This window comes from Pinus tabuliformis, chromosome 1_2 (assembly GCF_031772625.1).
Source record: "Pinus tabuliformis cultivar Carrire ecotype Pingquan chromosome 1_2, CPIR1, whole genome shotgun sequence".
Taxonomy (NCBI): Eukaryota; Viridiplantae; Streptophyta; class Pinopsida; order Pinales; family Pinaceae; genus Pinus; species Pinus tabuliformis.
The window spans coordinates 1329010687-1329028818 of NC_142298.1; positions in this window are offsets into that span (position 1 = coordinate 1329010687).

The window sequence follows — 18132 nt, forward strand, 5'->3', positions numbered from 1 at the left end:
CTTTGACTCGGTTGAATTATACCAGCCTCTAGCATTTCTGCAACCATACGTTCAATTTCACTTTTTTGGACATAGGGATATCTGTACGGCCTGATGTTTGGAGGAACACTTCCTGGAATCAGATGAATAGCATGATCATGATCACGCATAGGTGGGAGACCTTTGGGAGTCTCAAATACCTTGGAATGATTGTCCAAGACTTTTTGGAGATCTGGAGAAATAGATGATTCCAATGTGGAAACATCTAGCGAACATAATTGTGCAATTACACCTCTTTGCTCCTTTTTTAGAAGCTTTGTCATACCATTAGAGCTGATTATCTTTCCTGGTTTCCCTGCAATACCCCTTAATTCAACTTCCTTTCCTTCCGTAGAAAATTTGATGAAAAGTTCTTGAAAATTAAAAGCTATTGTACCCAAGGATTGTAGCCATTGGACTCCTAGTACAACATCAGCACCTCCCATTGGAATGGAAAGCATTGGGCTAGTCAATACATATTCTCCCATGGATAGCTTGATATTATGGCACTTTCCAGAGCAATTTATTGTTCCTCCATTTGCAATCATCACTTGACACTCTGGTGCTGGATATAGGAAGCAATTCAATTCTTTTGCTACCCTACAATGAATAAAATTGTGGGTGCTTCCTGAATCAATCAACACTATTACCTTTTTCTTCTTGATTTGTCCTTCTATCTTGATGGTTTGAGGAGTGGTAATTCCCGCCAATGCATTACAAGATATGGTCGGATTTATTTGTTCTTCATCTAGGCTTTGTTCCTGGAGTATATCCTCTTCTTTTGACCTTTCTTGCTCCTTTTCTTCTTCCTCTTCACAATCTATGTAGAATAATTTCTTCTCAGCACACTTATGACCTTTAGTGTATTTGCTATCACAACTGTAACAAAGCCCTTTTGCTCTTTTTTCTTCCAATTGTTGTGGTGTCAACCTTATAGGTTGTGGAAGACTAGGGGCAACAACACTTCCGTCTTTATAGTTGTGAGTGGTATGCTTCCTAGTTGCCATAATTTTGCTTTCCATTTTTCTTGCTAACCTGAATGCCTTCTCTAATGAATCAGGTTCCCAAAGGCGAACATCATGTTGGATATTATCCTTTAAAGACCCTATGAACACATCAATCCTATGCTCCTCTGGAATATCTTTTACCCTTATGTTCAATTTTTGGAACTCCTCAATGTGCTCCATTATTGAACCCTTTTGTTTGAGACTTATCAATTGGCTAAAAAAAGTGTTGCTTTTTGTATCCTCATAATGTGCTATCAATTCTTCCGTAAAAATTGCCCAAGTGATAAATTGTTTACGAGAGCAAAGCCATTGATACCATACAAACTGATTTGGTTCCAAATATAAAGTTGCCATACGTACCTTTTGTGTGTTTTGCACATTATTGAGATCGAAGAATTGCTCCATCTGTAATATCCATGTGGCGGGATCCTTGCCATCAAACTTCCTCATATCGATTTTTGGAATATGGTGGGTCTTCGATCCAACATTAGAGTCTATGGAATCATGATTAACATTTCTTTTGTTCTCATCATGAGTTTCCTTTACTACCTTTTCACCATTAGTAAGTATTTCTTGTAGAAAATTTGTCAAATCTGTCTTCAAATCTGCCATGTCTGTCCTCAAATCTGTCCTCAAATTTGTCTTCAGATCATCCATCTTAGCTTCCATGCCCTTTATCTTAGATTCCACACCATTTATCTTAGCATCTGTTAGCTTTTGTGAGCGTGACATTTGTTGCACTTGTTCTTGTAATTTTGATATATCATGTAGCATTTCTTCCTCTTCTTCATGAGTCATGCTAGAGCTTTCAGGTTCCTTACTAGGTGTTTGCATTTTCTTTCCTCGGGGCATCAGTTACCGATAATAATGCTTTACTATGCCCTTTGAATTCCTTCAAACCAAGCTTATGCAAAAATTTAAAAAAAAAACTACACACCTTTTTTCACTTTGTAGAAGCCTGATATTGAATCTGATGTATCTCTGTAATTTCAAATCATCCAGTTCTGAAATTGTGACCTGTAGTAGCCTTCTATGTCCTCTTTCCAATGCCACTAGTCTGATCCAAATTGGATTCTCCAAGAAAGAGTTATGCACAATCTCCCGCAGTGACCTGATTATAGACTAGTTCAGTAGAGCGAACTTGTATGAAGTGCCACGTTTCACTGTTTCAACCTTTGACTCTGAAAAATATATAAAAGAAAACTACAGTCCATCCTCTTTCTGTACCTTCTTACGAAATTTCAATCCGATGCTCAGAAAGAAAGTTATGACGATTTTCTCCAGGTCACCTGTTTTGAATGTAATTCAGGAGTCTGCAAAAAGACCAACTTCCTCAGATCATATCTCCGAAAATATCACGCGAAAAGCTCTGAAATTCGGACCCAAGGTCAGAGCGATTTCTTCTCAAATGGGTTTTTTTTGCGACTTCTGAAACAACACAGAAAAAAAGTTATAGCGAAAATGCCACGATGACCTGTTTGGAGCAGCGAAACCCTAGAATCCAAAGCTCTGATACCAAATGTTATGAAACCAGCTCAAGAAAAGATAGAAAAGATAGATCAACGCCTTAGAATTCAGCCTCTTCGAGGGGGCAACCTCCTTTACATTACATAAATGAACAATTCTTGGATGATTCAAATGACAAAACCTCCTTTCTATATATAGGAGTCTAAGGAGTCACAATATAATCCAGCCGACCTAACAATAATAATATAAAGCCACAAAAATAACAATAGAGGGATTCTATGGGCACATTAATAACAATATGGGGGCAATGGGGGCACAACAATATAAATAAGGGGTATAACTACAATAGTAATGGGGTAATCACTAGTATTATAGGGACCCAACATTTTGATCATGGTTAAAGCACCGTATTAAACCCTGGCCGTCAATCGTGTTTTCAACTGTTGATGTCATAGTCAACTACAGGGGTTAACCATTATTTAACTAGTGTGTTAGTTGAAGGGACATAGACCGTTGGATCATTGTTGTGCTGACCGTTGGATTTGTTTCGCATCGCATCATTCATGAGTGAATGAACCTTAGGCGGAAGAAATTGTGACATGCGATGTAAGATGATCGGGCAATTAAATGTCGTGCAAGTAGTCCATGTGATATCACTACTGGATGTTGGATCAAGTGTGTTTTGATTAAACGGTGGAGAATTAATCTAACAAGATTTGTGTGAAAAGTCAACATGGGAAGTCAACGTGGGAGAAATTGATGTTCAATTGTTGTTCAATCGAGCGTCGTTCAATTGCTGTTCAATTACAAGTGTTGTTCAATTGTTGTTCAATCGAGCATTGTTCAATTGTTGTTCGATCGGGCACTGTTCAATTGATGTTCAATTGCAAGTGTTGTTCAATCGGTGTTGTTCAATTTCTATTTAACCAGTGTTGTTTAATTGTTGTTCAATCCTGCATCATCTTGCATCATTTTTAGGTGAGCCTCGGGAAATGTGCCAAAGTCGTGGAAAAAGTGGAAAGGTAAAGTTAAAAGCGATTTATGTATATTTCTATAGTAAATCAGATTAAGGGCAATTAACCATGGTATGATTAGTGTTGAGACCAGAGTAAGAGGGTATGGTTAATATGCGCGGGTTTAAGAATTAATCAGAGTTTATGAGGATTGAGTAAAGTTTCTACTAGAGTGATTAATTAAGGTTTAGACCATTGATTAGTTTTTGAAACATTTCTGCATGAGAATTTATTAAGAGGTCTTAAACTTTAACTAGTAAAGGTTTGACTAGGAAAGATAAATGAAATTCCTAGGAATAAATGAGATTATGCATTTTATATGCATACTGTGGGTATTGTCGGCTTAGGTTGGCATCAGAGGATTGTTCATTTCAAAATTTGAGTATCTCTGAAAGAAAATTAAGATTTGATTTGATGGTGTTGACTAAAAGCAAAGAATGATTAAAAACAATCCTAAAAGTGTCCATAACTCATAAAGCATTTTGACATAGTATTTTCCAGAAAGGGTGTTTTAAATTTTTGAAATAAAAGCCTTCTCCCCACAAGCAATTAAAACATAGATTTATAAAGGAGGAAAAGACATGTGGGTCTTGACATCCTTTTATAGGAAGCTCATTAGGAAGATTAAGCATCAGGAGCCAGAGTCACAGGTACATTAGTAGGGCAGTCATCATACAGAAGAAGAAGGTCAAGGAGACAGAGACAAGCATGAGGACATGCTTGAGAGTAAGCAAGGGGGAGATGTTGGCCCTCATTTTTTATCAAATTTTTCTTATTAAAATCCATCTAATTTCCATCATTTTCCACTTTATACCATCCAAATATGACCTATTTTGACCTTATTATGCATATTCAGGTAAATAAATTATGTTTTTCAATTTTTAGATATTTTTGCAAAAATTTGGTTTTAAGAGTACTTTTTGACAGAACTGAAAATTTTCGTAATTGCTCCGTTGAAGTCATACTTGCAGGACACCTGGGTGCTATATAAGCATGGATTTGGAAAGCTTGGGAACTGTTGTGCTATACAACAAAACCCCCATTTGTTATACATTTTTATACAAAATCATAATAATAAATGGGTCCCTTTTAAAATAAACTTAGATGTGTGAATAAATTGGTATTAACCCATCATAAGAAAAACCCTTATCAAAAGGATTAATGTAAATGAAGTACTTTAAAAGCCTTTTGAATAGGAATAAAGTGGGTCTTTAAAAAATTATAAAGTTCTTCGTTATTGCGATAAAGTGATCGCAAGATCGCATATCACAATAACAAGGGAAACATATATAAAGACACATTCATTCACTCCGATCCGAAAAGGTAATCGCAATCGGATATCAGGAAAAGAAAATCACAAAGCACAATGAAATAGCCCCCTTGATGTCTCTGATGTGATAAAGCGTATCGCCATCGGCAATCGGCAATAACAAGTCAACACATGATTGAAGGCACTCGAATCCTCCGATGCGATAAGGCATATCGCAATCGGCTATCGGCGAAATCACAGTGGCACAACAATAAAGCCCGAATCCATTCCCCAATTGCGATGCATTAATAAGGCGCATATCTCGAGAACATATTTAAAAGGCTTTCATGCATTGTATCACCTTTTGGTGATCGGAAGATGTTTAAGACAAATATTAAAGCCTTTCCTTTCACATTACCGATTGCCGATTGCGGTTTACTTTTCATTATCCATCAAAGAAATCTAAGCCACATTTGAATGAATCATTTGACATATAAACGACGTGATGGGCATTTAAAACCTCCTTTACCATGATTGACAGGTTAAACGGCTAATCAATGAAGCAGTTAAGGGAAGATTTTCCTTTAGATTTTATCCGTGGAAATTTCACTATAATCCATTATCACCTACTGATCGACGTAATTCTTTCATATTAGTCTATAGCAGCATTTCTCTGTATCACATTTTTCTCATCGCTTGTGCAGAACTCCGTTGAAATAAGGAATTTGAAACAAATGGGAAAGAGATCAAAGAAATCCACAGTAGCAGTGGCTCCTACAGCAACAGTGCAGCCAACCAAGGATCCAGGGCCAAGCAAAAAAGGGTTAATCTCAGACACTACGTGCCTCAGCCTTGGAAATACTACTTGGGAGAGAATTTACAATTTAATTGAGGCAGAGGAGCCTGAGGAGATATCAGAAGAAGCCACAGCTGACTCGAGTAGCAAATCAGAAGCGTCCCTCAAGGATGTAGCATGTTTATATTTGCACAAAATAGCAGCACGAGAAAAAATCCTCCCATATACTAACGTAGTAAGATGGGTGGTAGAGGAAATTCCAGTCTCAAACAGGACATTTTGCACAATTGACAGGAGGATATTTGGCTCTTTTCAGCGCGATGATTTAAGGAAAATGTATCACTTGCCTGAGCCTGAAAAGCGATACAACAAAGCCTTCCTTGAAAAATTTGCAAATGAAAACGAGACAGAATCAGCCCCGATTAAGTAGTGGAGACTTAATCCCGAGAATCACAAGCATGAATCATCAGGTAAGTACTCCGTGGACTCATTAGCTTCTCCTTACTATTATGCTGGAGCAATTATGTGTAGAATGTGGGGAATACATGAATCTACCAAGTTTACTATTGAAATGGTCTCTCTGATGGAGGCAGCCATCAACAGTTATGTGTTGGATTGGGCAAACATTTTGTCCGATAAATTAGCCACAACAATTCTCAAATTCAGGTCAAATTCACGAAAAACCACCAGGACTATTCCCCCTTTTTGTTATAGTGCTTATATTATGGATACTCTCTGTTTTAATTCCGAATATCCGATACTCAAATGGAGATGGACTCCTGAAGACCCTAAACCAATCCAAATTTATCATCAGATATTATGGAAAGCTCACTACAAATATCATTTGTACAAAATCTGTAATGGTTTTATGTTTCCTATCTACTATGCCATTTTTGATAAACCTACCCCTAGGATTTCCGAGGAAGCAGGGATCAACTTAACTGCTGTAGGAAATTGGTTCAGAGAAGACAAATTCACCTATATAAGGCTTTTTGGTAGCCTTACAAAACCCCATGTTCTTCCCTTATATGTGCCTGATAAGCTATTAGCTCGGGAATTTGCCTATCAGATAACAACAAAAGGGACATCCAAAACCCTTAAAAATTCTAAGAAGCAGGTATGGCCTTCATTTCCTTTGAGATGTGGTGTTTACACTCTCCATGATTATAAACATGCAGAGAAGGAAACAGAAAAATAAAAATGCTCAATCTTGCAACAATTCCCAACAGACAATATGATCCAAGAAAAGTTGTCTATAATGTTCTTGAGCAGGCCAAACTTGCAAAGTTTGATCATGAGAAGGATGACTTTGATGACCTATTTTCCTCAGCATAATCATTGTTTCAGGTAAAAACATTGGTCAGGATCAGATATAAAGATGAAGGGCTGGAAGTGTTCAATAGGCTTAGAGAATAGAGGTTGCAAACTCTGCCTCTAGACTTATTAGCTACCACCCCAGCAATCCAGTCAAGTGAGCCTGAACAGTAAAAACCTCTTGCTATGGAAAAAATTACCAAGAAAGGAAAAGAGCCAGAACAAGAGAAAGAATAGGAAAAGGGCAGTGAACACATGGATATAGATACTCGGATTGATCCCAAGATCCTTAAAGAATGGCAGCAATTTGATTCCATTATAAGAAATCCTGAAAGTTCACAAGGTTTTAGTACACCTAAAATGACAATTGGTCACAAGATAGCAATAAGTACGGTTCCAATTGAAGGAAACAGCGGCCTACCCACTAACAAAGATGTAGAAATAATTCCTAAGGATCCATCAGATGAAATTGGTTTACAGATAGAAGACATACCACCATTAGATGTCTTTTACAGTCCTAAACATAGGGCTGTAGTAAAAAGACAAAGGAAAAGGAGAAGGCTTGATCAATCTTCCCTTTTACTTGCATAGACAGAGATGGCTAATGTGGTATGGAAAGAAGAATTCAATCCTTTCGAGGATCTCACAAAACTCTATCAATATGCCGGGACTTATTCGGCAACCACTATGGATAAAGCATCAGAAGTGAGCAATTTATTAAAACAAAAAGATCAGACAATTGTTTCATTGGAGGCACAGGTATTCGAAAGATAGCAGAGGATAGACCAATTAGAACAGTAGTTAGCATCTCAGTAGCAAGTAAACAACCAACTAAATGAGCAATTGCTCAAGAAGAAACAGAGGATAGACTAAAGTGCAGTGCAAAAACAAAAGGAATTATCCACAGCATCGGCCAAGCTGAAGACAATGAATGAACAGATGAGTAAAACAAAAGATGAGAAAATCTCTCAATTATCACAACAGATAGAAAGTTTCAAAAGTCTTCCTCAACCAGCAGAGTTCAAGTCCAAGGCTATCCAGATCAATAAAGCATTGATTAAGCAGCTAAATTTACTATGTCATAATATTTCCCTTGTTGAGCTCCTCTGTGAGATTGCTTCACCAATGATTGACAAATCAGTCGACGCCAGGCAGAATTTGGAACAGGCTGATGAGACTTTAGCCAACTTTCTTGCTTGGCAAGAAACCAGTGAAGGGCAAGCTGCAAATCTGCCTAAAATTCTAGAATCACAAAAGGAGATCCTTTTTCCTAAAATGGCAGTCGCAATTGATGAAGGCAGAAAGGGAAAATTCAAGATGCAGATCAGCAACTAGTAATTTGATCGAGTTAATAAATGATACTCTTTATTTGTCTAATTTTATTTCACAGTGCACTCCAGGTAAATTGCCGTCAGCCAAAGCATTGGAACAGACATGCAATCAAGAATTGGAAAAGAAGGAAAGATTAATCGCTAGCATCCAAAGTTTAACTTGGGATACCTTTGGGTTCTTCCTAGTTAAACCATACAGTCAAAGTGCAGCACTCAAATGTTTAACCGATGTGATCGGTTATATGATTCCCAAAATTCATGATGCTACGTATTTAGCCCAACTGCATTCTTGTCTAAGTCACCCTCTAGAATTGCAACCAATTCTTGCTATCTACCAACTCAAACCAAAGGATGATCGACCGAAACAGTGAATCATTCTACCGACTGCAAACAGGCCTATTTCAAGGAGATTCTTATGATTTGGTTATACCACCTAATAGCTTTTTTATTTTATAATCAGTTAGCTTAGATAGTATTTATAGACCCTTTCATGTCTTTAGAAAGGGTCCTCAATTTTTGTATCAAATTTGAATCAGAATTCACACTATTGTGCTTCTGATATATATTTTTTTATGAATACTTGACCTATATTCTGAATTTTAATGAAGAATGCTTTGATGAGATATGCACTATTGCTTTTTGTGGAAGTGTTTCTAAGTTAGAAGAAGGAATTTGAATGCAATTGATATCGGGAGGGATCCAAATTACATATGGTACTATTATCTGTGTCTTTGCTTCATTATTTTATATGAATCGGCATTTATTCAATCTTGCTATCATTAGATATATGTATGTGTTTTAACAGCAAGTCTTATACTTATCACTATTGAATGTTTAAGGAATGTTATTCTTTCAAGCATATTTATGTCAATGATATATGAAGAATAGTGTAATAATGTTTTAATGATTACTTTGTTCAACTACTTGAACAAAGTAATTATCATATGAATAAATATCTTTTTTTATCAATGGAGTCATCTATATGCCTATTTTTAGATGAAGATCATCAAAAGTTACACTAAAGTGGAAATTTCCTGGGATCGATTAGTTGTTTATAATCTTGCATTTTAGAATAAATCATTCACCATTATCATTAGATAATAGATAATCAACCACTTATCCATCCTATTTACAAACCATTGGGAAACTAGTCCCATTATATCCAGTTGGAGCCACCACACCAAACGGAAAAGGAGTTGCCTTTAAGGTCCGGACCGGGTGGTTTTCCCCGATGTTGATGCAGTGATTTTCGAGGCATCAACATTTTTGGTGCTAGCAGGAGGGCCTGAACTATGAATGGCGAGCCAACCCAAACCTACAACCCATTCTGAGAGTAAATCTCCCTCCACTTCACCTCCGACCTCTCCTTTGCATATGGGAACTCCAGTCTTCAAACGAGAAGAAGGGGAAACTACTACCACTGCTCAACCCCAACATACCCCAGAACGGTTAACTCCTGAGTCTCCTGAAGTACAGTCTCTTATCCAGAAACTTCAAGGCTTTTCGATATCACCACAGAAATCTGAGGTATCTCAAGTCAGTGATAATTCGTAATTCATTCCACCTCATCACCTCACCAGAATTCAAAGTGGAAAGCTTGGTATTGAACCTACTGAGTTGCCTTTACTGAAAAGGAAAAGGGCAAGAAAAACAACTGAAGGATCTGATAGTGAGACTTTCTCATCATCATCCTCCATTTCATCTTCTCCAGTGCGAAGTCAGCCATCCACTCCTCCATTACACATTGTTGTTCAACAGGGATCTGGAACTTCAACATCCCAACCACCTCAAACCTCAATATCATCTCCTTCCCAAACATCTAGAATTTCATCGGCAATATCATCTACTATTAGTTCTACAATGGCTCAGAATCCATGGAATAATCCTGGTGCAGTCACGATGCCTGCACCATTACATCCATTGCCAGCACATCCTGAAAAATGGTTGCCGAAATTTAATCCAGATGCAGGAATACAAGCCGATGAGCATATTAACAATTTCATGTTGGTAGTTAACTTAAAAGGAGTGACAAAGGAAGACATTGTTGTCATGCTTTTCCCTTACACTTTACAAGGATCAACTGGGTCTTGGTATTTTTCCTTGCCCTCAGGATCCATTACAAGTTGGAACATTTTTCAAGAACAGTTCTTGACTAAATATGGTGATGATAGATCTCTAGCAACATTAATCAATGATCTCTGGAATCTTAGGATAGAATCTAAAGAACCTATAAACGAGTTCAACTCATGGTTTAATAAACTCTTGAATAAGATTCCAACTGCCTCTAAACCAAGTGAGCAAATCAAAAGCAAATGGTATATAACAGCCTTACCTTCAAATATAGCTATTTTGTAGATAGAGCTGCAAAACCAACTCTAGCTAAAAACATGAAAGAGGCACTTGCTGTAGAAAAATGCATTATTGCTTTAGAAAAGAAAGTTGCTCTTGAAGATACAAAATCCAAAAAAGTCTATTTCAAAGATGATTCAAAAAAGAAAATAACTAAAGATCCATATGATATGGAGGGTCTCCAAAAAGTTCTCAAGACTATGTCAAATGAAATGGTAGAAATCAAAAAATAGGTAGTTGAGACTTCAACAAAAAGGCCATTTAGAAACTTCAAAAAACCAGAATCAAAGCCCCCAAATGCTTTATCCAATGCAGACTCTGATCCTGAAGAGGAAGAAGAAGAATAAATAGTCTTGTCATCCGAAGAACCTGAAGAAGAGGAGACTGTAGAATGTCATGGGATGTGGGAATTTATTTTGCCTAATTCCAATACAGAAAATGAATAGGAAGCTTTCCCTATAACTACCAGGAGTAAAGATACTCCTGAACCTGTTCAAATAACTCAGAAGAAAAGGAATGCAAGTACCACTATTACTAAAGAAAAGGTTCCCACAAAGAAATCTATAGCGATACCATCCCAAAATTAGCCATCAACTTCAAATCCACCTCCAACATCTAAGACATTAGTAGTTATTGATTCTATGGACTACAATATTATTGAAGACATGAAGAAAACAAAGGCAAATATCACTATGTTTGAACTTAGTAAACTCAAACATCAAAAAAACTGCTGCTTAAGGAGTTAAATGCCGTACCTTCTTCTCCTCTTCCCAATGTTGTATTGTCCAAAGCTGCTAATGAGTCAAGTAAACCACCTCCTGGTAGAGTAGAAGCTACTGATGTTGTTTTAATTGGGAATAGATCCAATTCCCATACTCCTCCTTTTCTCTTAACCTACGAGATCTATAATAGAAATCTACACAACTGTTTGATTGACTCAGGGGCTTCTTCTAATATAATGCCAGCTTCAGTTTGTTCTAAACTAAACATTGAACCCCAAAAGTCTGCAATTCATATTGTACAGTTGGATAGAACTAAGGTCCAGGTTTTAGGAGAAATCAACTCAGTTACTATTAGGTTATCAACTAATCCAAGAGTGGTTCAAAGAATTGATATTTTAATTGCTGATATACCTGAATTCTATGGCTTGATTTTGAGTAGAGACTGTCTGAAAAACTTCATGGTTATATTTCCACTGATTGGTCTCATAAGTGGCTACCTTATAAATGAAAGCCAAATCAGATCAAGATTGATCGGGAGAAACACATGACCCATATTGTTACTCAATACCTAAACCAGTGGTCAAGCTTAAAGATCTTTATGACATCAAAGACAGGTTTAAACAGGTGACTAATTCAAAACTCCAGAGTTCTACTTTGAGATTTGAATTGATAAACCTAGGTACTGAGGATAATCCTCAAAACATCAATTTGGGATTAGGACTTTCTTCAGAAGAAAGAATTGCATTCATTAGATTATTGCATAAATATAAAAATGTCTTCGCTTGGAAGTATGATGATTTGAAAACATACGATACATCTATCATTCAACATACTATTCCAATGCTTTCTGAACAAAAACCAGTACAAAAAAAGTTAAGGAAGATTCATCCTAACTTAGAGAGTCAAATAAAGGCTGAACTAAACAAAATCTTGAAGGCTAAGATAATTTTTCCTATTAGACATTCAAACTGGGTGTCCAATATGGTGCCAGTTAGGAAGAAAAATGGTGACATTAGGATTTGTATCGATTTCAGAAATCTTAACAAAGCAAGCCAAAAGGATAACTTCCCTTTACCTACCATGGAGCAAACACTCCATTCAGTAACTGGTTCTGAAATGATGTCTTTTTTAGATGGTTTTTCGAGGTATAACCAAATTTTGGTACACCCTGATGACAGACTCAAAACTACTTTCAGAACCAAGTGGGGAACTTATGCCTACCAAAAAATGCCTTTTGGACTTATTAATGCTTGAGCTACATTCCAAAGAGCGATGGACATAGCATTCAAAGGATTGATCAATAAATCAGTAGTTGTCTATTTAGATGATATTACTGTATTTTCCAAGAAAAGATCAAATCATCTATGCGATCTGAAACAAATCTTTGAACGTTGTAGAAGGTATGGTATCTCACTCAATCCAAAGAAGTCCTTTTTTGCCCTTAATCAAGGTAAGCTATTAGGCTTTATTGTTTCAAAGGATGGCATTTATATTGATCCAGATAGAATCAAAGAGATTTCTGATATTCCATTCCCTCATAATAAAAAGTCCATGCAGTCATTTTTAGGTCAAATTAACTTTGTAAAAAGATTTGTTCCAGATTTCTCTCAAATTGTCTTGCCATTACAGACCATGATCAAGAAAAATTCAGTGTTTAAATGGGGGCCTGCAGAGAAAGAGGCATTTGATTCCATCAAACAATCGATCATAAATTCCTCTTCTTTAAGAACTCCTAATTTTTCAAATCATTTCATGCTATATACCCTTGCATCTGATTCATCTTATGCAGCAGTGCTGACACAAATTAACGATCAAAACCTGGAAGCACCAATCTCATTTTACAGCTCAAACCTTCAAGGTGTTGAACTTAATTACTCAGAAGTTGAAAAACAAGCCTTTGCTGTGTACAAAGCCATTAAACACTACAAACCCTTTCTCTTAAAATCTCACACAAAAGTTATAGTTCCTTTTTCGGCAGTAAGACAATTACTAGTTCAAAGGGAATTAGGAGAAAAGAGAGCAAATTGGGTCACAACATTACAAGAATATGACTTGGAAATCAAACCAGCAAAGATTGTCAAAGGCCAAGGTTTTTGCAGGTTGTTAGCAGGAGCATCCAATATTCAGGAACCTGAAGGTACAAAAGATATTGAAGAAATCAATCAGATAAGTATCACTAATCCTGAATCTCAATACGCAGATCTGATTTTCTATTTGAAAAATGGATATGCTCCTTCTAATCTTTCCTATAAAAACAAACGTGCCATAAAATTGAAAGAAAAAAACTTCATAATTGTAGATAATGTATTATTTAGAAAAAATTATGATTCAATCTTGCTGAGATGCTTAGAAAAACCTGAAGCGCAAAAGGTCTTGCAGAAGCTACATGATGGACCAGCAGGAGGACATTTTGGAGCTGATACAATAGCTCACAAAATCATTCATGCTAGATATTATTGGCCCACCCTGTTCATAGATACTCATGAATACGTAAGGAAATGCCAAAGTTGTCAAACCACTAGTGGAAGACAAAGAAAGCCAACTTTCCCTTTGCAACCGGTCAACATTGAACAACCTTTTGAACAATGGGGATTAGACATCATTGGAGAAATCACTCCACTTTCATCCAAACAACATAGGTACATCCTTACAGCCACTAATTACTTCATTAAGTGGGTTGAAGCAATTCCTTTGAAGGAAACAAACTCTGAGGCTATCATTGAATTCATAGATCAGTAGATTATTATCAGGTTTGGTGTCCCAAACGCTCTTATTTTTGATAATGCATCTTACTTCTCTGGAAATTCTATTTTTGATTTTGATATCAAAAGGGGATTTAAATTGAAGTATTCTGCGAACTACTACCCTCAGGGTAATGGTTTAGCAGAATCCACTAATAAAAATCTTATCAAAATCATTAAGAGAACTATTGAGCAGAATCATAAAAACTGGCATAAATCTTTGATATTTGCACTATGGGCTGACCGAATAACACAGAAAGCCTCCATAGGCACTTCTCCATTTAATCTAGTATATGGAAAAGAAGTTGTCATACCAACAAACTTAATACTTCCATCACTAGCTTTAGTGCAGTTTATTGAAGAAAGCCCCTCATCTTCTATTCAACTTAGACATGATCAAATTCTGAAATTAGAAGAAGAGAGAGAGAAAGCCCGAATTATACATGCAAAACATCAGCAAATTATTAAGTCATCTTTCGATACAACTTCAACCGGCTCAAAACATTTACAAGTTGGTGATCTAGTTTTGAAGTGGGACAAAGCCCATGAGGATAAAGGAAAACACACTAAGTTCTAGAAAATGTGGCTTGGACCATTCCAAATCAGCGAGAAGATAGGCCCTTCTACATTCATATTGCAAGATCTATCAGGAAAGAGAGATTCTCTTCCTGTTAATGGCCTTATCTTGAAAAAATTCTTCAATTGAGGAGGTAACCCCTTCTCCCTTTGTAAATATTCAATTTTCAGCAGAATTTGTGTGCATAACTTATTTTGTTTAGAATCTTAGGAAAATAAAGTTGTAAAAAGCCTCTCATTGGTCTTTGCTATATTGAAAAAGTTACTCAAAAGAAAATAGTTTTGATATTTACTTTTAAGAAATGGAAGCCTTAAACAAAAAGGAAATTTCTAGGAAATTAGGTATATTTAGATTCTGAAAACCCCATTTTATTTTTGTGAAATCTTCTCAAAACTTAGAAGTATTGTAAATCATTTTAAGGTTTTCAAAAAGCCTGAAAACGGTTATCAATACAAAACAGAAACTAATTCAATCTTAGCATCTTTAACTCTCACCCTGTCATCCATATTCTCTTAAGGAGAAAATTGTACATCCCATCCATCAAAATTTATAATTACTCAGAGTGTAATTCTAAAATATATTTGATATAAAAGATAATAGATCTTATTATAAACCTGCTTACCATGGTCATAGGGGAATAGTTCAACTAACATTACCAATACTGCATACCAAAACAGGGTAATGGCTTATAATTATAAGACAAGGGGTCTCATCACGAGCTAGCTTGTTCAGTTAAATTACAACCAGTGAATGGCATTGTCAACAGCTGGCCACCAAACCAGGACAATGGCTTTTTATCTTACAAAATTAAGTTAAAAAGAAAAAGTAATACAAAAAATATGGAAACATATCTTTTGGATTCATTCTTTTTAATTATACTCTGAAATGGATGGAATAATGAATAGTCAAATGGTTAAAAGGTATCCCTATTGAGACTATAGAAGTTTGCTGGCAGCAGAGGATCTCCCTATGACAAAGGAGTCATTATAAAGCTAAGTTGGAAATGTCTTTTGTTTTATCATTATCAACCAATTAAGGCTGATTTAAAACTTAGAATGTATTTAATTTTAGAAAAGAGAAGAAAATAGCAAAATAGTTATCATTATATTCAGAATTTATGATTACCTAGTTATATTAGATTTTCTCTATCAGATAAGATTTCCAGATTAAGAAAGTTTAAGTATTTTAATTAATTTCTCAGAGATAACTGTTTCTCCCAGTGAATCGCCAATTGTTGTGTTGTACAACAAACCCCCCATTTCATATACATTTTTATACAAAATCATAATAAGAAATGGGTCCCTTTTAAAATAAACTTAGATGTGTGAATAAATTGGTATTAACCCATCATAATAAAAACCCTTATCAAAAGGATTAATGTAAATGAAGTACTTTAAAAGCCTTTTGAATAGGAATAAAGTGGGTCTTTAAAAAATTATAAAGTTCTTTGTTATTGCGATAAAGCGATCGCAAGATCGCATATCGCAATAACAAGGGAAACATATATAAAGACACATTCATTCACTCCGATCCGAAAAGGTAATTGCAATCGGATATCAGGAAAAGCAAATCACAAAGCACAATGAAATAGCTCCCTGTGGAGCGATAAAAAGGTGTCTTGTGAACTCCTAATTACCTCACATTAATTATCAACCCAGGGACGACTTTTTATTTCAAGAGTGTACTCTGTCTGAGGCGGCTATTTTCTTAAGAGCAATGTTGTGCAATATAGTGCTTAAAACCCACAAGTAAATGAATGCTTGAAACAAAATCTAATTGAAACAGCAAGAAACTGAAAATGTCTTAAACTAAATCATTCATTCAAACAACCATCAATCGAGGATAATAACTCAGTCCTCTAGAAATCGATGAAAAAAGAATTAGAGTATGGATCATGGACCTGGGAGCATAATAGCGTCTGCTGTGTCTCACAACAGCCTTGACCCTCCTCCCACACTAAAGCAATAAATGCAAGTAAAAAGGAACAGCAAGAAAGCAGAATGGAATGGCAATTCAGAAATGGAACAGCAGTAAAAAGGAACGGTAGGAAAGAAACTAAATCTCGCGAGTTCAACACTCTCAATTCTCGGCATCAACTTACATACATTCGGCAATAAAATAACAATCTTCAAAAGTAATTTCAATGAACTTTACTTTATGAGACAATATTTACAAATGGATTTTAGAACAGCAGTTCATTGTAAAACAAGAACGTCAATCATATATACAAAACACACTAATAGAACAGCAACCCTCAACCGTATGTACACGTTCTACAGCAATATGAGAGTAATGGATGATATGACTATGTTTCTGAACGAAGTAATATTGCTTTCAAGTCTTACAAATATTATTTCACATAGATCTGATAACAATAGCATTCATACCAACATTCCGCTACAAAAATAGCTGAAAGATGCAATTCGAATAAATGCAGAGACATGAGACAAGGAACTCGTTCAGATTCAGATATCAATTATGAAGCATAGCATATCACATAAAAGATATATCAGATTACTATGTAAGAAAGATAAACAATCCACACGCAATTTACCATATAACAATACAACGGCAAGTGTCCGTCGGAGCTGGGCCCTTGGCTACCGATGGTACACTGCCGTAAGTTACTCCAGATGCAACAACGGAATGAACGCTAAGTCTTTATATTAATCGCATCAGCAAAAGTATAACAAAGTCAGGTCTTCAGCAAGAATCTACGATCACCATTGGTTCTGAAACTAGAATTATAAAAACAGTCGTTCTCCCTCCTCCGTCTCTGATCTTGGGTTTCATTTAAATAAAGAAGATCAGAGCATGGATAATTACAATCATGATTTCTCTTACAAATTTAGGTTGATTCTAACCCATTGATCAACAAGAAAATATATTCCCTCTCATCTCTTCAACAAAAGCAGGATGAATTTAGGTTGGCAGCTGAGATTTGGAGGACGGCCGCAACTGAAAATCTGAGAAAATCGTGCTCAAAGAACCCTGCGTTTCTCCCTGTACAAGCCGAATTTGGGCAAACTGTTCTTTACAAAGATAATTGGGCCCGTTCTGGACAAAACCCATGTTCCGGATTTTCCAAATTCGTCTTCATTTGCTCAGAATCTTAACCGCAAAACTGTCACTCCTTAAACCAGCGAATTTCTGAGTTGGCTGATTTAAAAATCAAATCTTCAATCTGGAAGTTACTTTGGAGGCTAAAAATGGTAAATAAGGTTACAACCAACTTATTAGAACTATCATTGGTAAAATAATGCATAATAATCAATTTATTAGAAATAAAAGAGAATAAATAACATTCATCCATGAGAGCATAAATTAGTTATAAAATGGATTTAAATGATAAATTATAATAAATGTCATGATGAAGAATGGTGGAAATGGGTGGAATAAACCTTCACAAGTGAGAATAATCATGGCATATTAACGACCCCACACACCCCCACACTTAATATGTTGCATGTCCTCATGCAACGAAAACTGAATATATTGCATGTTCTCCTGCAACCCAAAGACAAAAACCATGTGTTAACCAAGCAATA